The 22,973-nt window shown below is 47.1% G+C and overlaps 1 protein-coding gene and 1 long non-coding RNA gene across 5 annotated transcripts in view; one reads left to right on the forward strand and one right to left on the reverse strand.

The window, feature by feature from the left end:
- ANO10 (anoctamin 10) overlaps nt 1-22,973 on the forward strand; it is a 238,590-nt gene that overhangs the window by 204,429 nt on the left and 11,188 nt on the right. The gene's annotated exons all lie outside the window — the stretch shown is intronic.
- On the reverse strand, nt 7,097-19,831 carry LOC148774049 (uncharacterized). Of its 2 annotated transcripts, none has more exons than XR_016036261.1 (4): nt 19,700-19,831; nt 17,853-18,131; nt 13,787-13,910; nt 7,097-7,216 (listed from the first exon to the last, which is right to left on the reverse strand). It is a non-coding gene; the product is annotated as an uncharacterized LOC148774049 (long non-coding RNA). The 2 variants fall into 2 exon arrangements; XR_016036262.1 differs by lacking the exon at nt 19,700-19,831 and adding an exon at nt 18,990-19,356.

Here is a 22,973-nt window from a genome sequence, read left to right on the forward strand (position 1 = left end):
CCTGTGCACTGTGCGGTAGCGTGAGCTACCGGGCCTCCCCTCAGGTGTTCAAACCATAGTCATGTGGCCAGCTGTACCACTGTCCAAAGCTGCCTGCGAGCCCATGGACAGAGAACAGTACCTGGGATTTAGCGTTCACTTCATCTTTCTTGCTCTGTGGGTAACAAGGGATATGAAGCAGCAGTTTGCTTTTGGGAGAGACGTCCAGCACACGTCTTTAGAGTGCATTCTGCATGTTGTGGCTGCCAGGAGTTGGGTGTCACACAATTCATGATGTAAGCCCTCCAGTGTCGTTAATCCTTGATGTTCCTGTCAACCGGATACGTGTGCAAGACACAATTCTGCAAGTACTGGTACATTATGAGCATAACAATATGACTTTTATTTCAGACTTTGCAATAAACAGGTGATGATGGCTCCTTTTTTAAAAAAAAAAAAACCTCCCAGATTGCAGGATTTAAAGATTGGCCTCGAAAAATGTGGTCATGATAGTTTTAAGTAAATATCCTGCCAACTTGGAAATGAGTCAAGTGGTGAGTGGACACATTTGCAGACTGTGTGGCTTTGGTATTTCCTTCTTGTTTCTGGGTCATGCGGGCTCCCCCTCAGCAAGCACTACAGGCAGCCAGCACTCCAGGGGTCGGGCGCGGCCCCTTGGGAGCAGGAGTCTTACACCGTCCTGCACCCAGACCCGTCTCCATCTGGAGGCCTGTTTAGAAGGAGCCTGAAGACGGCGCTGAGTAGTTGCCATGGCAGGTGGGGTCACTCCTGCTCCAGCTGTGACTGATGTGTGTTTATCCCAGTAACTGTGTGATCAGCTTCCTCATATGCTGACAGGGCCCTCTCCATTGTCATGATTTTTTTTTCTTTCTCCTTCTCCACAATACACTTTCAAAACCAGTTAACATTAATTTACCTCACCTACGGTGCTGCTTGAAATAAATTAGAGGAAAATTGTTTTTCTCTTCAGGCCAGAACTAGGTAATTTACGTTTGACAAAGTAGCTGATGAAAATATAGCAATATCAGATAAATCTATCAATGGTTAGGCAATAATAAGTATACATTTTCTGGAGAAGGGCATGGCTATCCACTCCAGTATTCTTGCCTGGAGAATTCCATGAATATAGGAGCCTGGCAGGCTACAGTCCGTGGGGTCACAAAGAGTCGGACACGAGTGAGCAACTAACACATACACACACACACAAGGATACATTTTCGGTTCTTTGGGAAAAACCTAGTTTAGAAAAGGGTTTAAGAAGTTTTCCAGTTTCTCATAAGTTAACACAGTTTTGAATCTTGATAAAGTCCTAACACTGTGAGTTTATAGAAGGTCATTGGGACTTCCTGGGTCAAGGTGATCAGTCTCACATCGTATCTGCCTCTTCCCTGTAAACTGCTTCAGGAATTCATGAGTCCTTCCTCTAATTAAGATGCAGCATCCCGGGACTTCCCTGGCAGTCCAGTGGTTGGGACTCCATGCTTCCAGTGCAGAGACCAAGGGTTCAATCCCTGGTCGGGAAACTAAGATACCACATGCCTCACAGCATGGCCAAATTTAAAAAAAAAAAAAAAAAAGATACAGCATCCTGTTTACCCCAAGATTTCTCCAGATTGGATTGCTTAGAACTATAGAGTTTAGATGTGACCAAAGGGTAGCATTTCTGAAAAGTACACAGCTGCCAAAATCCTGAAAAACTAGGAGGAGTTTTCCAGAAGAGCTACACACAGGCAACACACGGGAATTTTATGACTTTGCCTAACATTGAAAGGATATTAGGTCAATTTACAGATGAAAATTATGGCCCATGTTTGAGACACTTTCTCAATTTTCTTTTACTTAAAAAACCATAAAAATTTTGGAGATAATTGCATAAATAGCTTATAGCTTGGGTACTATGTTTTCTATTGCTCTATAACCATGAGCACAAACTTAGAGGCTTAAAACAACACACCTTTATCATCTCAGTTTCTCTGGGTCCCTTCCTTAGGGTCTTACCACCTTGCAGTCAAGATGCAGGCCAGGCCTTTGGGCTCATCAGAGACTTAAGTCGAGAGAAGTCTGGTTTCCATTTTCTGAGATGCACACAATTTATCTCTTGTGGCAGGAAGACTGTGGGGTCCCTGTCTTCTTGCTGGCTGTCTGCTGGGGGCTGCTCTTGGCTCCTGGAGGCCCCCCACAGCTCCTTCCTGTGTAGGTAGCCCTCTCTACTGGCGCCTCACAACCTGGCAGTAAAGAACCTAAGCCCTCTTTTACCGGGTGGATTGCCTGTCTCCTCTTCACTTAACTGTTCTTTGGGGTTTTATCTTGCTCCTTCGTCCGGAACACATTCCTCTGCCATCTCGTTTTGTCTAGCATCTTGTGTCTGTGGTCTCTGTCCTGCAGGTTGCAGAATTGTAGCTCCTCGTGCGTCTGGTGTCTGCTCCTGTCTCGTTGTGGCTTCTTCTTTGTCTTTGGATGTAGAATATCTTTTTGATAGGCTCCAGTCTTTTTTTGTCAATGGTTGTTCAGCAGGTAGTTGTGATTTTTGGTGTTTTCGTGAGAGGAAATGAGCTCAAGTCCTTCTACTCTGCCATGCTGTGTCTAACCTGGGGAAAAAGACTGACATCCTTGGCTCCTCTCTGACAGCTAATGCTGGGTGTTATTGTTTCCCTGGAAAGTTGGAAGAGTTTATGGTGCTGCTGTGAGTGCAGCGCAGTGCTCTGGGTGCCCCATATGCCACTGAGAGCTGGGACTCTACTCTGGCAGGGGACCCCCACCCCAACTCCTCTGCTGAGCACTCGCTGTTTGCAAGGTCCAGTTTCTGGGGCTCAGTGGCCAGTGGAGGAAGGAATATGTTAACCAAGGACTTGAACACTGAGCAGGATGGATTAGAGGCTTCCGAGGCCCTCCCTCTGGGGAGGACAGAGGAGACATGGGTAATCCTGGTTGGTGTGGAAAGGGGCCATTTGCCTTAAGACAAAACAGCGTCAGCCATAGCAGGATGGTTCCTGAAAACATGCCCTTCTCATTTGCCTGGAGCAGAGCTGACACCCTTGGTCAACAATGGATGAGGCCTTGATGATCTTATGGTTTGTTGTAGCTCATATCTTCATTTCTTCTCATTGAGATGTAAGCTGTCTGATCATCCTCAGTGAGGACATTGAGGTGTGTTTTTTAATTGGCTTGAGGAGAAGATAGGAACTCTAGTCACTTGTCCCATCTCAGCACTCACCCTTGGGCTGGCTGAGAGGTCCTGGGTGCTGGCAGCCAGGCGTTGTGCTGATGGGACCAGGATGAAGGACAGCTGTTGGGTGGAGGTTACAGACAGGACCTGGACTCCCCCAGCATCCAGCAGCGTGAAGGCATCTCTGCTACACACAGAGTGATGGGTGCTGGGAGAGGAAACCACTCTCCAGGGGGTGCAGGAATTGGCACTTTAGTAACCGTTCACCATGGAGCCCCATGTGGACCACTCTACTGCTGACATAAAGCTTTGAAACATACAAAGTAATTCTATATATTGCTTAGGCACAATACATCTGGGGGGAACCACCACGTGGGAATATAAACACCAGATCCAGGGGAGTGGACCCCGCTGGGGATGGACGGTGAAGGATGAGCTCCTAGGGGCTGCCAGGACAGGAAGGGTTGGGTAACAATGCTCATTTCTTAAAGAAGTTGGGTGGAGAGGGACGGAGATTGTACGGAATTCTTTCCCATGCAATGTCTTTGTGAAATATTTTATAATTTTTAATAGGAAGAATAATACTTCACATGTTTGTGAGAATTAAGTTGTTCCGTTTGTGTTCTTAATTTGAGGAAAACTAGCCAAAGGGCAGGTACACCAGGGTCCCTCCGGTCTGTGGTTACTGAGTTCTTTGGCCACTGAGCTGAGGGAAAAGCTGGGGGTGGGGTGTTGGGGGGGGGGTCCATGCCCCCATTGCTACTCTGACTCTGGGCACAGTGACCTCTCTCTCAGAGCTGAACTTCCTCATCAGGAGGATGGGGTGGACATTCCACTTCTCAGAACCATCATGCAGATGAAGAAGAAATAGCAGTGCCCATGCCTGGCACTTAACACTGAATGAACATTGGTTAAACGTGCCTCCACAAACGTGATGACTTTTGGATGCTTCTGGGAGGGACTTCCCTGGTTGTTCAGTGGTTAAGATTCTACTCTTCCACTGAAGGAAGCACGGGTTCTATCCCTGGTTGGGGGACTAAGATCCCACATGCTGTGTGGTGTACCCAAAAAGCAAACAAACCAGAAAAAAATGCAGGGGAAAGATGAGGAAATATAGGAGGATATTTGAATTGATCTTGTTTGTTATATGTACTGTGGGCTTCCCAGATGGCTCAGTGGTAAGAACCCACCTGCCAGTGCAGGAGCCGCAGGAGATACAAGTTCGATCCCTAGGTTGAGAAGGTCCCTGGAGGAGGAAACGGCACCCACTCCAGTATGCTTGCCTGGAAAATCCAGTGGACATCAGAGCCTGGCAGACTACCACCCATGGAGTCGCAAAGAGTCAGACATGACTGAGCACGTTATATGTATTATACAAGAACTGAACATTTTTACTTTTATGGAAAGGACTCCATTCTGTAATTAAAACAAAAAAAAATCAATCCTGTAGAATCATCCCAATTTCAATTTATTATTTTTCCAACCTGAAAATAGCCTGGATCTTTTTTAAAAGTCCATTTTGCCTGAAACAAATTGAAACTGCTGGTGTGTGAAATCATTGAATGAATTAAAAATGTGTTTAAACACACAGATCAAAATTAACAAGAGAACCAGTGGCAGAAGCAGGAACCCGTTAACAAATGAAGTGTCTTGAAATCTGTGGTGTGCTTTTGTGTTTACCTTTTTCCCTCTTTTTAAAAAGTTAATGAATTTTTTACCCAGTGATTTAATGAGAGAACTTCAATCTATATGGGAACCTGAAAAATTTTAGACTCAACCGTGTCGTCGTTTGGATCATGAATATGATGGAAATCGCACATTTGACAATGCTGGTCCCTGATACTTCACCCTGTAGTTCCTTGATAAGTGGTATGGCTGGCCGGCCTTACCACAGAAGAAAATGCTACAGAAACTTAAAAAAAAGTCTGTGGGACCAAGAGTATTGGTGCTTTTAAGGACAACAGAGAATCTCTCAATATAGTTTTTAAAAGCCTAGTACGACTGAGTACTGGGTTGATGTTACAGATACATACATGTGTACTTTTCTTCCAGAAAACAGAGGCAGACTCTAGTCCATCGTGAAAGATGATTAAGGGGAAGAAACAAAGTTGTTGATGTGACAGACCATGGTCTTGATTCGGGCCAGTCAGTCACACGTGACTTGCGGTTTCCAGCATCCCTCCCACGCCCTGCTCTCTGGCTCCCTCCCGCAGAGCTGGAGGGTGAGAGGAGCATTTGTTAAGAAGATGCAGTGTTTTCCAGGTGGAGAGTGGGACCACATAAGCTCAGGACACTCCCAGACTTCCTGGCCAGCCCGCTTTCTACACACAGTGCATCCAGTCAGCCCGGTGATCTGCCCAGCCTGCCCCCTGTCTCTGGGGATGACTTGATGGAGGTTCTGTGGGACAGTGAGTTCGTGTGTCCCCGACCCTTCTGACCATCCAGTAGGACTTCCGAGCTCAAAATAGCCCCTGTCCTTCTACCTCCTTCAAAGACCATTTCGAACAAAAGGAAATATAAAAGCATAATGCGTTAAAAACATGGGAAAATAAGAAAGCGCATCCTTAGCTAACCAGAAAAGATGGGAAAGATTTCTGTAGAATAGAAAGCAGACTAGGAAAGGCGGACAGAGAACTGGAGCAGAGATGCTGCAGCTGACTGCTGGGAGCTGAGGGCAGCCCCGTGGGGAGGAGGTTGGGGAGCAGGCCAGCATCGTTACGGGAGCGCCTCTTCCCCAGAGGGAGAAAAGTTGGGAAGCGGGTGAGGCAGGCAGGGAGCTTTGGAACTGTGAGGGATCTCCAAGTCATTCTGGACTTCGGTGACCCACAGGGAGGGGCCCCAGGAAAGGCCCTGTGCCTGGGGCTGGAAGATGCTAACCCTGCACTCCTTGCAGGCTGCAGGTCCCCTCTTGCCACCTGCACGCACACCCCAAAGAGACAGAGGCTGGGGGTGACGCAGTCTGCTTCCACGGAGCCCGCACCCCTCCCCCATCCAGAGGGAAGACAAGTTGGAGACATGGGACCAGGAGAGAGGAGACCCTGGGAGGCTCCCCATCCTGTCACCTAGTCCTCCTTCCCCAAAGGTGAGTAGGCCACCAAAGAGCACCTAGTGCCTTCTTTCAGAACTGCAAAGGAACCACTAAGGAGCAACAGAAATCTGAGGAAAACCGATCGTGTGAGACAGACACCAGGCTGTACTGCTGGTGTTTGACCAAGATGCAGAGACGGGGCAGGAGAGAAGGTGTAGTCCTTTCAACAAATGGTGCTGGAGCAGTGGGGCTTCCATATACCACAAAATGAACACAGACCCACACTTCACACCACCATGGCCCCAGACCTGAAGGTAAAACCCACAACTATAAATCTGGGAGAGAAAATAGGACAGAATCTTTGTGACCTTGCGTTTATTGTTCTATTGCTCAGTCACGTTGACTCTTTGCGACCCCGTGGACTGCAGCACGCCGGGCCTCCCTGTCCTTCACCATGTGCCAAAGTTTGCTCAGACTTATGTCCACTGAATCAGTAATACCATCCAGTCATGTCGTCCTCTGTCATCCCCTTCTCCTCCTGCCCTCAGTCTTTACCAGCATCAGGGTCTTTCCCAGTGAGTTGGCTCTTCACATCAGGTGGCCAAAGTATTGGAGTGTTAGCTTCAGCATCAGTTCTTCCAGTGAATATTCAAGAGTTGATTTCCTTTAGGATTGACTGGTTTGATCTCCTTGTAGTCCAGGGGACTCTCAAGAATCTCTTGCATTAGGCATTAAGATTTCTTCGCATCCTAAACATGATCCATAAAAGGACGAACGGACAAATGGCACATCGTCAAACTTGAAGACATACTTTTCCAAATCTGTCATTTGTGCAGTGAGAAAGCTAAAAGAAAAAAGCAGGAGAATTTTCTGGAAAACGATCCAGGGGACCTCTGGAACACTGACGATTACTCAGAGCTGGAAATGTGCTGCGTCAGAGCTGAGGTACACAGCCCATGCCCTGCTCCACAGGGTAGGAGCAGAAATAGAGTGGCAGACAAGTATAGAAAAACCACAGTTTCCTGAAATCAAAACAACTGTTTTTAGGAAAAGTCACAGAAAAATGTATACTTCCCTTGAGTGACAGAAAATGTGGAAATGGAGGGGACTGGGAAAGTAGTGGTTTGGTGCCAGGCAGCCTTGCATTATAGCCTGCTGAGCTCATTAGCTGCAGACGTGTGACCTTAGCACAGTTACCCCATCTGTGAAGTGGGAAGCCTGGTGAGACTTAGAGAAGGGAAGGCCACGTGCCCCCACACCAGCACCAGTGGCCTGCAGCGAGCCCCTCTTCATACAGTGCTGAGTGACAGGGACACTTCTGGGTCTCCTGGCCAGCCTGAGAACAAGTCCCATCACATGTGGAAAGTGTGTGCAAGTGTAAGGTGATTTGTTTCCTATAAATTCTCAGTGATCTCCTTGTTAGAAGAGAAGGTCGAGGCTCTGACATTTCAGAAGGGATTAAACATTCCTGTGCAGGATGGAAAAATTCAAGAAGGAAGCCAGGAAAACAAGTATCCCGAGGAGGCTTAGAGTCAAGAGGTGAGGGTGGAAGAATTTGACACGAGGGAAAAGGAAAAATGCAGAGCTACTGGTAGAATATTTACAGCAGATGCTGTTCCCATAGCGGGAGATTCGGGCCGGCTTGAGAGGCAATGGCACACCAGGCCCAGGAACAAGAAGAAGTGTCAGCCTGGTCAGAGGACGCCTGGTACTGACCACACAGGCCACTGGTCCAAGTGGGACCAGAGGACGTGAGCATAAGGCCCACACTGCCAAGTGGGAAAGATGTGGTCTTTTTGGCATGTGTTTCCAAGATGCAGAAGCAAATCTGCCAACACCTCTCACCCTGCCCGTCACCCTAAACTCCCCCTGATTCTTGTGAAAATGAAGTGTGATTGAAAAAACAGTTGTCATGCCTGTGCGTCCACCCCTTACCTCCCGCAGGAGGGTCCTGTCTCTGCCAGCTTGGCACTGGCTTGTGTGCAGAGCAGATGAAGTGTGGTGGAGAGAGGACTGAGGTGAGGGCCAGGTTGCTTCAGCGATGAGAGCAGACGAGGAAGAAAGAGATCTGAAAATGAAGGAGGGAGCAGAGACCAGAGCTGGGGCATACTCGCTGGGCCGAGGGGAACTTGGGGATGCCCAAGGTGGGCTATGTTGTGGGGCTGAGTGAGATGGGCCACAGGGGTCAGCTCACAGGAAGGGCCTCAAGGTGCCTCTGGACTGTGTTGGAGCCCTGTGTGCAGAGAGGGGCCTAGAACTGCTTCCCTGTGCAGAGAGCGGTCAGGAGCTTGTAACCAAAGAGAAAGGGAAATAGTAGCTGCCTGGAATGTCAAAGAACAGGATTTGGATTTCTGAACAAACCTTAAAATATCACAGTATGAAATATATAAAATATAGTATAACTAAGAACCATAGACAGTACCTCGACATACACCAGAAGAATGAACTTGTCAGAAAATTGACTGGTGCAGTTAAGAAAACTTTATATTATAATTTAAGGGAGAAAAACATGCCCAGACAGAGCCTTCAGATGAGGTGGAATTATAAACAGTAGAGATGACACATTTAGTTAAGAAAGTGCCCAGTAATTTACAGGAGAATGTGAGAAGGATGAGATTTTGGAACTTTCATAACCTGGGATATTTCTGGTTTGTTCCCATATAAAGAAAAAATATTATTTATAAATAATAAATGTTATTAAATGGATTCAAAGTGTAATACAACAGTAGATCCCTAAGTGGGTCTGGCCCAGGGTTTTGGAAACAGCCGGTGACATCATTAAGGAACTAGGGAAGCCTTTTCCATCTTCCAGTCCAGCCACCCTCAGTACGTTGACTTTCCTCATGGTCTCAGGGTGGCTGCCACAACTCCAGGCATCAAGGCTTCACACCCACATCCAAAGGCAAGGGAGAAAACGGTGCTGCTCTTCAGAGCCTCTTTATATTAAGGAAGAAAACATTACCCAAAAGTCCTCCAGCAGACTCATCCTCAAGCCCCACTGGCCAGAATTCGGTTACTGGTTCATGCCCTGACCAATGGGGAGACTGGAAGCACCTGCCATCTTCAGGTTCTAAAGGGAAAGACAGGCTCTGGTAGGAAGGAAGAAGTAGAGACTGGCTGGGAAGGGACGATGCTGAGCAGCAGTAGAAGGGAAGGCACCTTGTTCTGATAGATTAAAGGTTTATTTTATTTTAGAGTATAGTTGATTTATAAAGCTATGTTAGTTTCAGGCTTTCAGCAGAGTGCATCAGTTACACCTATATCCATTCTTTTTCAGATTCTTTTCCCATACAGGTTTTTACGGAATAGGGAATAGAATTCCCTGTGCTATACAGTAGGACCTTGTTGATTGTGTAAAGTAGTGTGTTTGTTTATCTCAAACTCCTAATTTATCACCCTCTCCCATGTTTCCCCTTTGGTAACCATAAATTTGTTTATTTATTTTTGGCTGCACTGGTCTTCATTGCTGCATGCAGGCTTTTCTCTATTGCAGCAAGCAGAGGCTACTCTCTAGTGTGCAGGCTTCTCGTTGTGATGGCTTCTCTTGTTGCACAGTGTGGACTCTAGGGCATGCAGCCTACAGTATATGGAGTGCACGGGCTCAGTCGTTTCAATGCACAGGCTTAGTTTCCCTGAGGTATGTGGGTTCTTAGTTCTGGACCAGGGATCAAACCCGTGTCCCCTGAATTGGCGAGCGGATTCTTTTTTTTGTTTGTTTTTTAATGGCAGGTGGATTCTCAACCACTGGGCCACCAGGGAACTCCCATAAGTTTGTTTTTGAAGTCTGTGAGTCTTTTTTTTTTTTAATTGGAGGCTAATTACTTTACAATATTGTGATTTTTGCCGTACATTGACATGAATCAGCCACGGTGTGCATGTGAGTCTTATTTATCTGTTAGATAAATAAGTCTGTGAGATAAATAACAGACTTATTTATGTTTACTTATCTTCACAGACTTACCTGTTTCTTAAATTCATTTTATCTTTTTTTTTTAGATTTCACATATGAGTGATGCCATATGATATTTGTCTTTGTCTGACTTACTTAACTTTGTATGATAATCTTTTGGATCCATCTCAGTTGCTGCAAATGGCATTATTTCATTCTTTCTTATGGCTGAGTAATATTCCATTGTGTGTGTGTGTTCCGTATCTTCTTTATCCACTTCTCGGTTAATGAGCATCTAGATTGCGTCCTTGTACTGGCTGTTGTAAATAGTGCTACAGTGAAAACTGGGGTGCATCTATTTTTTCCAGTTACGGTTTTCTCTGGATATAGGCCCAGGAGTGGGACTGCCAGATCATATGGTAGCTCTGTTTATAGTCATTTTTTAAGGGACCTCTATACTGTTGGCTCTGGAGAAGTTAATGGCAAGCCACTCCAGTACTCTTGCCTAGAAAATCACATGGATAGAGGAGCCTGGTAGGCTGCAGTCCATGGGGTCGCTAAGGGTTGGACACGACTGAGCGACTTCACTTTCACACATTGGAGAAGGAAATGGCAACCCACTCCAGTGTTCTTGCCTGGAGAATCCCAGGGATGGGGGAGCCTGGTGGGCTTCCGTCTATGGGGTCACACAGAGTCGGACACGACTGAAGTGACTTAGCAGCAGCAGCAGCAGCATACTGTTGGCTCAGAGGTTAAAGCGTCTGCCTGTAGTGCGGGAGACCTGGATTCAGTCCCTGGGTCGGGAAGATCCCCTGAAGAAGGAAATGGCACCCCACTCCAATATTCTTGCCTGGAGAATCCCATGGATGGAGGAGCCTGGTGGGCTACAGTCTACGGGGTCTCAAAGAGTTGGACACCACTGTGCGACTTCACTTTCTTTCTTTCTGTCTTTATACTGTTCTGCACAGGAGCTGTTCCCAATTTACATTCCCACCAGGAGTGTAGGAGGGTTCCCTTTTCTCTACACCCTCTCCAGCATTTATTGTTTGTAGACTTTTTAATTGGAGGCTAATTACTTTACAATATTGTGGGTTGTTTTTTTACCAATATTTTTACCACTCTGACTGGTGTGAAGTGATAACTCATTGTAGTTTTGATTTTCATTTCTCTAGTGATTAGTGATGCTGAGCATCTTTTCATATGCTTTTTGGACATGTGTATGTCTTTTTTGGAAAAATGTCTACTTAGACCTTTGGTGCATTTTTTGATTGGGTTGTTTGTATTTTTGATATAGAGCTGCATGAGCTGTTTGTATCTTTTGGAGATTAATCCTTTGGTCACATCATTTGCAAATATTTTCTTCCATTCTGTGGGATGTCATTTTGTTCATGATTTCCTTTGTTGTGCAAAAACTTAAGTTTAATTAGGTTCCATTTGTTTATTTTTGTTTTTATTTATATTACTCTAGAAGATGGATCCAAAAACATATTGCTGTAATTTATGTCAAAGAGTGTTCTGATTATATTCTCCTATAAGAATTTTATAGAATGTGGCCTTATATTTGGGTCTTTAATCCATTTTGAGTTTATTTCTGTGAATGGTGTTTGAGAATGTTCTAATTTCATTCTTTTACATGTAGTTGTCCAGTTTTTCCAGCGCCCCTTATTGAACAGATTCTTTTCTCCATTGTATATTCTTGCCTTCCTTGTCATAAATTAATTGATCATAGGTTCATGTGTTTATTTCTGAGCTTTCTATCCTGTTTCCGTGATACATATTTGTTTTTGTTCCAGTATCATACTGTTTTAATGAGTGTAGTTTTTGTAGTGTAGTCTGAAGTCAGGGAGCCTGATTCCTCCAGCTTCATTTTTCTTTCTCAAGATTGTTTTGGCTACTGAGGGTTTGTTGTTGTTTCCGTACAAATTGTATAATTTTTTGTTCTAGTTCTGTGAAAAATGCCATTGGTAATTTGATAGGGATTGCACTGAATCTGTAGATTGCCTTGGGTAGAATAGTCATTTTGAGAATACTGATTATTCCAATCTAAGAACGTGTTGTATCTTTCCATCTGTTTGTATCATCTGCGATTTTTTTCATCAGTGTCTTATAGTTTTCAGACTGTGGGTCTTTTGCCTCCTTAGATAGGTTTATTCCTAGGTATTTTGTTATTTTTGATGTGATGGTAAATGGGATTGTTTCCTTAATTTCTCTTTCTGAGCTTGTGTTGTTAGTGTATAGAAATGCAAGAAATTTGTGTATTAATTTTGTATCCTGCAACTTTACTGAATTCACTGATGCTCCAGTAGTTTTCTGGCAGCATCTTTAGAAGTTTCTATGTTTAGTACCATGTCATCTGCAAATGCTAATAACAGTTTTACTTGTTTTCCAATTTGGATTCCTCTTTTTTCTTCTTTGATTGCCATGGCTAGGTCTTCCAAAACTATGTTGAATAAAAGTGACAAGAATAGACATTTTTGTCTTGTTCCTGATCTTAGAGGAAATGCTTTCAGCTTTTCACTGTTGAGAATGACGTTAGTTGTGGATTTGTCATAAATGACCTTTTTATGTTGTTCCCTCTATGCCTACTTTCTGTAGAGTTTTTATCATAAATGGATGTTGCATTTTGTCAAAAGCTTTTTCTGTATCTATAGAGATGACCATATGGTTTTTATTCTGTTTATTAATATGTGTATCACATTGATTGACTTGTATATGTTGAAGAATCCCTAAGATAAATCCCACTTGATCACAGTGTATGATCCTTTTAATGTATTTTGAGTTCAGTTTGCTAGTGTTTTATTGAGGATATTTGTGTCTGTGTTCATCAGGGATATTGGCCTGTAGTTTCCTCTGATAGACTAAAGTCTGCCAGAAGCTCTGAGAATCAGGAAAATGCATAGCCAAAGGGAACTGTAAGAAACGAAGATGAAAGGGAAAGATGGGGGGAAAGTAGGGGGGATGTGCTGGATGAAGGCGCTCAAAAAGATCATAGCAGGCTTCAGTGATGATGGTCAAAAAGGACAAGTTAAAATTTAATCAGGATCAACTGAAGGTCTTGCTTTTAAAAAAAAGTCAATCGCAAAAGTACAGGCAGAAAAAAATCTGACCAGATCAACTACATGTGGAAAAAGCAGGCCTGTCTCCTTAGCTGCAAGTTCAGATAAACTAGAGCTGAGACTGCCAGAGAAGATTACATAAGCAGAGGCTGCAGGAAGAAAATAATTTCCAGGACAAGGGGGTGCGACCTCAAGGCCTCCTGGACCCATCCCTGTCTCCTGCCCACTCTCTTTCCCTGGATTTCTCTGCCACCTTCATTCTTTGGTGTCACCCTCCCATTGCTCAGAAAACCCATCTCAGTGACAGCCCAGCCAGTTCCTTCCTCCATTTAACACTTGATCAGGTGCAAGCTCCTTCAGTCTTCCCTAACCCGTGGCCCCCAGGACCATTGACACCTTGTTTCCCCCACCACACTCCTGCCTAACACTTACTCCCTCCCTTACCCTCCCATCTCTCTGCTGGACACAAGCTCAGCTGTGAAGGGCTGAAACGATCCGGGTGCCTGTATAGTGCCAGGCACAAATAGTAGGTGTTTGTGATTGGTCATTGGTCTAGTGAATTAGTAAGTGTATGTTCCAGTGTGTCCTGGGCACACCAAGACTAGTGTCTCTCAAGCTCTAAATCTTATTAAAATGCATATTCTCACCCTGCTGGTCTGGGAATGAGCCCCAGATTCTGTGTCCGGATGGGCTCCCAGGTGAAGCTGCTGCTGCTGCTCCTTGGGCCACGCTTGGCGTGGCAAGGACCAGAGTGTTGTTAAATCCAAGGCACTGCAGGAAAGACATGGAAGAGTTCAGGAGCAATCAGAATGCTCTGATACTGGGTGGGGGACTGCTGGTCGCTCTACACTTTAGGTTCTTGTGTTCCCAACTAGCAGCAGTGATAGAACCCAGCTCGTGGAGAGGTTGCGAGGCTGGCAGTGAAGGCACGTGGTAGTGGTAGCTGCTGTCACTGTTGTCATTTCTGTTATGACTCCAACGGGGGGACCTGGGATCAGACTGGGAGAGGTGATGGGGTAGATGTGGAAAGTATAAAGAAGAGCATTCTAATTATCAACTTGAGCTAGCCCTGGGAGGGGGAGGAAGGGTCTGCTTTGTGAGGGGTGCCCTCCCTCTGATTGGGCATGTCTAAGCAGACTCTGCTGCCCAACTGGCAGGAGGGTGGGTGCAGGGCCAGCCGGCACAGCCCCTTCCGGTTGTGCATTGGTATGGAGGGACACGGACTCAGGAGCCGACTCTTCAGGAGTCTTCAGACGGGTTTTGTTTGTTTGAGTCCCAGAGTTAGAGAAGGTGATGTTGAAAACGAGGGAAAGAAATGGTATCTTCCCCTCAGGGTAACTGCAGAAGACAGAAGGCCAGGGTGGCTGCAGGGAAGCAGGGAGGGCCACCAAGCGCTGGCCAGTGGTTGGCAGCATTGAACCTTGCACACTGGACTTATCCCCAAAGCACCAGAAGCCACTGAAGGGGCCTGAGCATCTTAGTTACATTACATGACATCATAGAGGGCAGACTGGGAGGTGGAGCCAGAGAGGATACCAGTGGTCCAGTGTTCCACCAGTTTCCATAGTGGGTTCATGGGAAGGGAGTCAAGATGTGGAGAGGCAGACTAAGCTGAGGAATGATTAAGAGGTTGAGTCAACCAGACTCCTTTATCCATGCATTTCCCTAATTGGGAGGATAACCTAGCTTCAGAAGAGGATCTTGAATTTAATTCTGTCAGTTTAGTACCATCCAAAGGAAGCTGTCAAGTGGGCTTTGGTTATGTGTGTTACGTGAGTTTAGGGGAAAATCCAGGCTGGAAACAGAGCTGTGTGTGTGCACTCTGCCTGGAGCCAATAGCTGAGGCCATGGTGTCCGTGATCCCTCTCAGGGAGAGCATGTCGAACTGCGCTGTCCATGGTAGCCTTTAGCCACCAGTGGCTTGTTCAGTTGCTCAGTCATGTCGGACTCTTTGTAACCCATGGACTGCAGCATGCCAGGCTTCCCTGTCCTTCACCAACTCCCAGAACTTGCTCAAGCTCATGTCCATTGAGTCAGTGATGCCCTCCAACCATCTCATCCTCTGTCATCCCCTTCTCCTCCTGCCCTCAATCTTTCCCAGCATCAGGGTCTTTTCCAACGAGTTAGCTCTTCGCATCAGATGGCCAAAGTATTGGAGCCTCAGCTTCAACAGCAGTCCTTCCAATGAGTATTCAGGGTTGATTTCCTTTAGAATTGATTGGTTTGATCACCTTGCAGTCCAAGGGACTCTCAAGAGTCTTCTTCAACACCATAGTTCAGAAGCATCAATTCTTCGGTGCTCAGCCTTCTTTATGGTCCAGTTCTCAACATCCGTACATAACTACTGGGAAAACCATAGCTTTGACTAGATAGATCTTTGTCGGCAAAGTAATGTCTCTCATTTTTAATATGCTGTCTAGGTTGGTCATAGCTTTTCTTCCAAGGAGCAAACATCTTTTAATTTCATGGCTGCTTTTAATTCCATAACCAGTGGCTGCTGCTGCTGCTGCTAAGTCACTTCAGTCGTGTCCGACTCTGTGTGACCCCATAGACGGCAGCCCACCAGGCTCCCCCGTCCCTGGGATTCTCCAGGCAAGAACACTGGAGTGGGTTGCCATTTCCTTCTCCAATGTGTGAAAGTGAAAAGTGAAAGTGAAGTCGCTCAGTCGTGTCTGACCCTTAGCGACCCCACGGACTGCAGCCTTAGCGACCCCACAGACTGCAGCCTACCAGGCTCCTCCATCCATGGGATTTTCCAGGCAAGAGTACTGGAGTGGCTTGCCATTTCCTTCTCCGAACCTACTGACATTTAAATTGGTTCATATTAAATCAGATTAAAAAACTCAGGTCCTCAGTTGCACTGACCACATTGAGTGCTTAATAAAACATTGCCATCCTCAGTGAGAGTTCTGTTGGACAGCGCTGATCTAGAATGAAGAGAAGGCCTAGTATTGATCTTTGAGGAATGCCAGCTCTTGAGGGCAGGCCAGAAGATAACCAGATAGATAAGAGGGAGGCCAGGTGAGCTGTCACGTCACAGAGTCAAGCGCAGAGGTGTTAGGAAGAGGGTAGTTGCACCATGTCAATGCGGCTGTGAAAACACTAGATGAAGATCAGGGCATGCCTCTGGGATTGAGTGGTATGGCACGCAGGGTGACCTCAGCAGAACTGCTGCAGTGGGTTCACGGAACTGGGAGCCACCTGGAGTGGTTGGGAAGTGAGAGGTGAGAAAACAATCAGCATAGACACTCGACCAAGTGTGGCAGGAAAGGGGGGCACCAACTGCAGTGTCAGCATTTGGGTATGAAGTGAAGGGGAGAGCTTTGTTTAATGAGAGAAACTAGGGTGTTTAGTGACCTGAGAAGACTTCTAGGGATTTATGTCCCAGATATACACATATTGGAGGAGGGCATGGCAACCCACTCCAGTATTCCTGCCTGGAGAATCCCATGGACAGAGGAGCCTGGCGGGCTACAGTCCATGAGGCCGCAGAGTCGGACACTGAGCGACTGACACTGACACTGTACACATATATTCATGGGGACACCCCACAGCTGTAACCTAAGTATCCTGGTTTGGGGAGGCTCGGTAAGTGAATTGTCCTGTCCATGCACTAGAGTTCTTGCAGACAGGCAAAAGAATAAGAGCTTTCTGCAACTCCTGTTATCAGGCCATCCCAAGATTTATTTTGCAAAATGCAAAATAGGGTATTTTATGCTGCCCTTTGTATTAAAAACAAGAAGATAGATATTTCAAAAGTAACATATGCTGACATATATTTTTTCTGGGGGGGGGGGACTTTTGAAAGAATGATCATGAAATTGGTAATTAATAAGAAATTGCCTCTAAGGTGAGGGACTGGGTCACAAGATGGGGTGAATTTTTTTCACAGTATTTTTTCTTTAATGCTTGAGTCTTTTAAACTATGCACATGTATTTTTCTTATGATTAATCAGGCCAACATTTTTTTTATTACTTAGCAAGATACAGAGAAAAAAGTAAACCAATACTAACACTTATGCATCTATAACTATTACCAGAATAAGCAAATCATCCCAGCTCTCCTACTGGCCCTTTTATTCTGTGTTTTTTTAAATTTTATTGGAGTGTAGTTGTTCAATAGTGTTGTCTTGGTTTCGGGTGTACAGCACAGCGAGTCAGTTATACATATACATATATCCTCTCTATTTTTTAGATTCTTTTCCCATATAGATCATTACTGAGTATTGAGTAGAGTTCCCTGTGTTATACAGCAGGTTTTTATCTATTTTTGTATTTTAAAAATAAACTTAAAAGTCATTCGAAAGGATTCATTTGAGAGAGAGGTTGAGTAATCAGAAGAGGTGAGAGCGAAGTGACCGCCTCCCTCCTCTGTGGCCAGGACCCCTAGACCCTTGATTACACCACCGACTGGAGCTTCCTGAAATCAAGCATATTTTTACTTCGGATGAGATTTGGTGATATTCCATCATGACCATCCCCTGCATCTATTGCTGGATAGCAAGTAACCCCAGAACAGACGCTGTCTCCCTCACAGTGTCCGCGTGTCTGCACAGGCTCACCAGGGTGCCCTCCAGGCTGTAATCGGGGACTCAGCCAGGCCTGCAGGTGTCTCACGGCTGTCCGGAGTGGGGGTCCCCTCCCAGGGTCACGGCCTCAGGGCCGGGGCATCCATCCCTCATTGTGTGGGCCCCTCCACGGGGCTGCGCGTACCTGGCCGCCAGCTCCCATCAGAGCCAGCGAGTGAGAGAGGGGTCCCCAGGACGGAAGCGCAGCCTCTCTGCGATCTCGTCTGTGGAGTGGCGTCCGCTCACCGGGCTGTGCTCTGTGGTCTACAGGCGAGTCCTGGGTCCAGCCAGCATTCCGAGGGAGGGGTTTCCACAGGCAGGGGCTGTTACAGGGGCCTTCTCACAGACTGCCCACCGTCGATCCTGGCTCAGCAGAACGCTTGTTGACATGGTCCTGTTGTTCCCCAGCTCATCAAAATCGCATCTGCCGTGAACGTGAGGGAAGTGTGCGGGCATCACTGTCTGCTTTTCCTCAGAAGAGCCAGCTGCTGTTTCATCATCCTACAGTGATGCTTTAGGGACTCCCAGCTGTTTTTACACTTTCTAAATTCTGTCAACTTGATAACATCTGGAAAGTTTGATAAAATAGGAAATGACCATCACCTCACCCTTCAAAATCCTCAGGGAACATTCTCCTGTACTATGTAAGAAAAAGGCTTTGTTTTTAGGAAATATGCATGTGCCTAGGGGCAAGGGATGTGTTGTCTACAATTTACTCAAATGATTAAGAAAACGGTAGTATAAAGAGAGCAGAAGGCAATGGCACCCCACTCCAGTACTCTTGTCTGGAAAATCCCATGGATGGAGGAGCCTGGTAGGCTGCAGTCCCTGGGGTCGCTAGGAGTCGGACACGACTGAGCGACTTCACTTTCACTTTTCACTTTCATGCCTTGGAGAAGGCAATGGCAACCCACTCCAGTATTCTTGCCTGGAAGAATCCCAGGGACGGGGGAGCCTGGTGGGCTGCCATCTATGGGGTCACACAGAGTCGGACACGACTGAAGTGACTTAGCAGCAGCGGTGTAAAGAGAATGATAAAGCAGAGTGCAAAGTGGAACTAGTTGGTAAATCCAAGTAAGTGTATTTTATTTAAGATCTCTGTAGTCTGCTTGCAATTTTTTGTCAGTTTGAAATAATAGCAAATTTTTAGAGCTTGTAAAAAGAAATTCCCAAACCTGCTAGATAAACACTGCGAGTGTGAACTCATTTTATGAAAGATCATCAGGTACAGACTGATTATGACTGACCATCAAGGTTTGGGTCTCACTGCCTGAGAACGCACCTCACTTTGCTCCAAAGCTGCTATCAAATCTCTGGTTGTAGTGGGCTTCTGCTTCTGTACGAAAGGTCATCCACAGGCTGTTCATCCCCTCGCCAGAACTTCAGCTCTCCCTGAGCCATAGAACTGGCCCTCTGAGGGCACAGGGATTCTAATGCTGAAGCCTCGGGAAGAAAAGAGTGCCCCGGGAGGCGTTTGTGGTCACCGTGAAGGGCAGGCGCCATTGGTCTCAGCATAGAATTGTGCGTCTGCTCCATCCGCCCCTCGGGCTCACCCACGGATCGGGATGCATCTAGATCACCCCCCTTGCAGGGGACCCTGCCCTGGGGAGCCTGCTGTCTGGGGCTGTCATGCCAGCTCCTACAGTGGGCACCTCTGTACTGAGGCATGGCAAAGCAGGAGCACAGGGTGTGGGCCGGCACCTTCCTGTGGCAGCCGGGGGTCTTTGTGGAAGGGGCAACACATGTGTCTTTGCAGAGCAGCAGGAGTTCACAGGTTCCTGTAAAGCGGTGGACCTGGAGACTGGCCACCAGCCACCAGGTGCTAGTCTGGAAGGTGAGAGCCGAGCACGGCCTGCCTCCCTGTCCTTGGCATTGAGGGCGGGGGAAAAGGAGGCGGGGAGGGGACTAGAGGACCCAGAGAGAAGACCCGAGAGGTGGGTTCAAGGGCCAGTCCAGTGTGTCAGCCCAGCCAGAAGCCCAGGGGTCTCCTACCCTCTTCCAGGAGCTGCAGGTTCTTCCCAGCACAGAACATGCCAATCCAGGTTGGAGACCGTCAGTGGGTCAGTGGAACTCAGCTTCCTGGAGGTTGAGGAACAGTCCCTGGAGGGCGGGGCTGCAGCGCCGTGGGGCGAGCTTGAGTGTGCAGCGTTGTTTGCAAAGAGCTATCATCTCCTTGGGTCAAGGCCTCTGGGCCCTGACTCACCCGCTGTTGGTTTTGTTCCATTTCCTTCTAGCACGTGCTTTCCTCCTGTGGTTGCTATCACTTCCTCCCAGCTTAGGACACGTGGCCGTGCGTGTGCAGGGCGCCACTAGCTTTCTAGCCCACCAGGGGGAAGCCTTCCTACTGATACCACTTCCTTTTTGAAAACAGGAATGCTGAGGCCTTGACCCCAAGCTTATTGTATTAGTCATTATGGACGTTATCCTCTTCCCTTCCAGTCATTTCATGCCCATCTAATTAAGCCTATATGAATAAGAGCATTTATCTGCGTGGCTTGCCCACGTACTTACCTGGAATGCTTGGTTCAAAGGGTAAAAAACATATATGCCCACAACCTGAACAAATGCATGACTGTTCGGTACAAGCTGGTTTGTTCTGATTGTCCAAAACAGCTTATGGAAACACTGGTTTGATTGTCACTTCTAGAGCTGCATAACTTACCTGTGAATCAGCCGTGGGCTTTGCTGGCGACAGCAGATATCACTCCACCCAAACCTGGCCGAGTGCTCCTAAAACATTTATCCTGTCTTAACAAGATGACTTGCAGGTCGTTCAGGGTAACAGGCAGAAATCATCTGTATTTTATGAGTTCTACCAGGGGAGTCCCTGTTAGCAAATAGCTTCTCTCTCATGCTCTCTGCTCTTCTCGGCTTCTCACAAGAAAACAGTGACGATGGTAGAGGAAGAACTGAATAGGTGAAGACGTGTTTAATGCAACCTGTATTGCATGTAGCAGCTCATGTTTCTAAATGACAAAGTGAGGAGGCTGAGTTCTGAGCCACTCGAGACCACGTGATCTTTGGTTAGAACTTTTGTCCGAACCAAAGTCCGAGGCATAAGCAGGATTGTGCTGGCTGACGGATTAACCTCAGAGGGGGCCGTGATCTCTCTTTCAAAGGTTGCACTAAAGAGAGCACTGCCTACACAGACCGGATGCTCTGATCACACTGGGGCCTCGGGTTCTTCGCTCTCAAACACCTAGAGTACAGGTCTGCGGAGAAGTCATTTCTTCTTCACCAACAAAGCTGTGCTATGTCCCGAGGCAGGTGTTGCTGCCGTGTACACACACTGTTAAGCTGGTTCCTCTAGGGAAGGCCAGTTCTGGACATCTTTATAAAAAAAGGAAGTAGGAAGCCACAGATGTGTCCCCTGCGGTTGGGTGCTGTGGGCTCTCAGGATGGATGTCACGGCCGTGTGTCACTGCAGTTCTGGAGGACAGAGCAGCGGGGGCCGGGCCGTACCAGTGCCGTCAGTTCCAGTACCTCCTGCCACCCCCTGCCCCCCGAGGGATGCAGGTGACTCGGAATTCAAGGGAAATGAAGATGTAGAGGCAACACGGGGCCTCGTCCTTGTTCACGAGGCTTCGAGGTGGGAATTAGCTGTTTTGAGGAAAAGGACGTTGAGAGAATGAAGGCTCACATGTCTTCCTAATACGGTGTTTTTCTTGCAGAAAGAGATCAAGCATCAGCCATTTCTGGCCCCACCTTGACCCAGGCTCTTCAGAAGGGGCGTCAGTGCCAGCAGCACCACTCATCAACAGGCACCCAGTTGGCCGTTCCTAACCCTAGGGTGGAGGCAGTAAAATCAGAGTCAACAGTGATTACGGCCTTGGTTTCAGTCATCATGTTGACTTTTAGATACTGCGATGACATTAATGGAGGATATGGATGTTGTGTTGATCAAAGGGCCACACCCCATGTAGATAGGAGAAAACCCAGCAGTGCCAGGGACGCTGCCATGGGTGACGGGTGCTCTGGCGCCTTGTGGCCTGAAGTCACACCTGTGACGGGGAGGAACTTCTGCTGCCGGGGATCGGGGCCAGAAAGGGGCGCGGCTGCCGCGGGCACAGAGGCAGCCACTCACTCTCTCCTGGTGGTGACCAGCTGTCTTTTCTTAGATGGCACGCTAGTCCCCCTTGATATTAAGGGAAAATGTTTAAATTTTTTGAAATTCTTGGTTGAAGCCCTGGTGTGGGCAGTGGACAGTCTCCCCCATGTCATTTAGTGGACTGTTTACTTCAGCCTTTTGTTTTCTGAACTCTGGGTTTTTCCCTTCTGCCACAGCAAAGACCCATCCCCGAGTCACATCTCATGAGACTCGGGACTCGCGGAAGGAGCTGGTGGACGGGGAGGCTTCTTTGGAGTGTCCCCTTATGGGCGGGTGCTGTTATCCCCATGTCCTCGCCCATCCACACCTTGCCCCCCAGCCTGAACCCTGAGCCTGGGGGTGTTGCTGCTGCCCATTAAAGATGAGGACTGAGAGATCATGCCACAGCCTTGGCTGGTTCCAGACTCCTTGGCTCTCATGTCCCTGGGAACCTGAGTGATCTGTGAACTCCACAGGGGGTTCCTGACCTCAACAAACTTCTGCTGCAGGAGGAGAGCTCCCTGTCCATCCTCTGCTCCCAGGCTTCCAGACAGGAAGAGCACACCGTTCCCCCCAGGCCTGTATCCAGATCGAGAGGCAGCTACTCCTGTGCACGTCTTGTCCAGGAAGGGCCTCCTGCAGAGCAGATGCCCTGGGTCACCTGGATGGCTCGGACAACTGGGTTAGTGTCCTGGCAGCGTTGTGGAAGTGTTGGTGCTGTGGGCTGATGGTAACAGATTAGACTGGCGACCTCTCTATTCTGATGAACAGCCCAGGATCTTGTTGTAGCAGAGCCTGAATGGTTTCCTCCTGAGCTTCAGTTTGCAGGATAACATCACCCCCAGAGATCTAGTTACTACAGTGAGTGTTGCCTTTAAAAAAGGAACTCCACTTTTTACAAGAAACTTGGTCATTAGTCCTCTGATTTGGGAGTCACTGTACTAGTTTTACATCATTACTTGCCAAAATACAAAACTGTCTTTTCCCTTTCTTACACAGAACTGGCGTCACCTTTACCTTTTCTGTCCTGCCATTTTGGGCCATCCCTGTGATGTCACTCTTGCCTCTAATACGGCCACAATGCACATTACATGATGCGATGTTCCAGAAGTATTCATCATGGTTTTTATATATATTATTTCCTCGTGATTAGTCATAGCTTGTTTTTGATCTTACGGA

The sequence above is a fragment of the Moschus berezovskii genome, chromosome 24 (assembly GCF_049115385.1).
Source record: "Moschus berezovskii isolate FMDL1 chromosome 24, NW_MosBer_1.0, whole genome shotgun sequence".
NCBI classification, from domain to species: Eukaryota; Metazoa; Chordata; class Mammalia; order Artiodactyla; family Moschidae; genus Moschus; species Moschus berezovskii.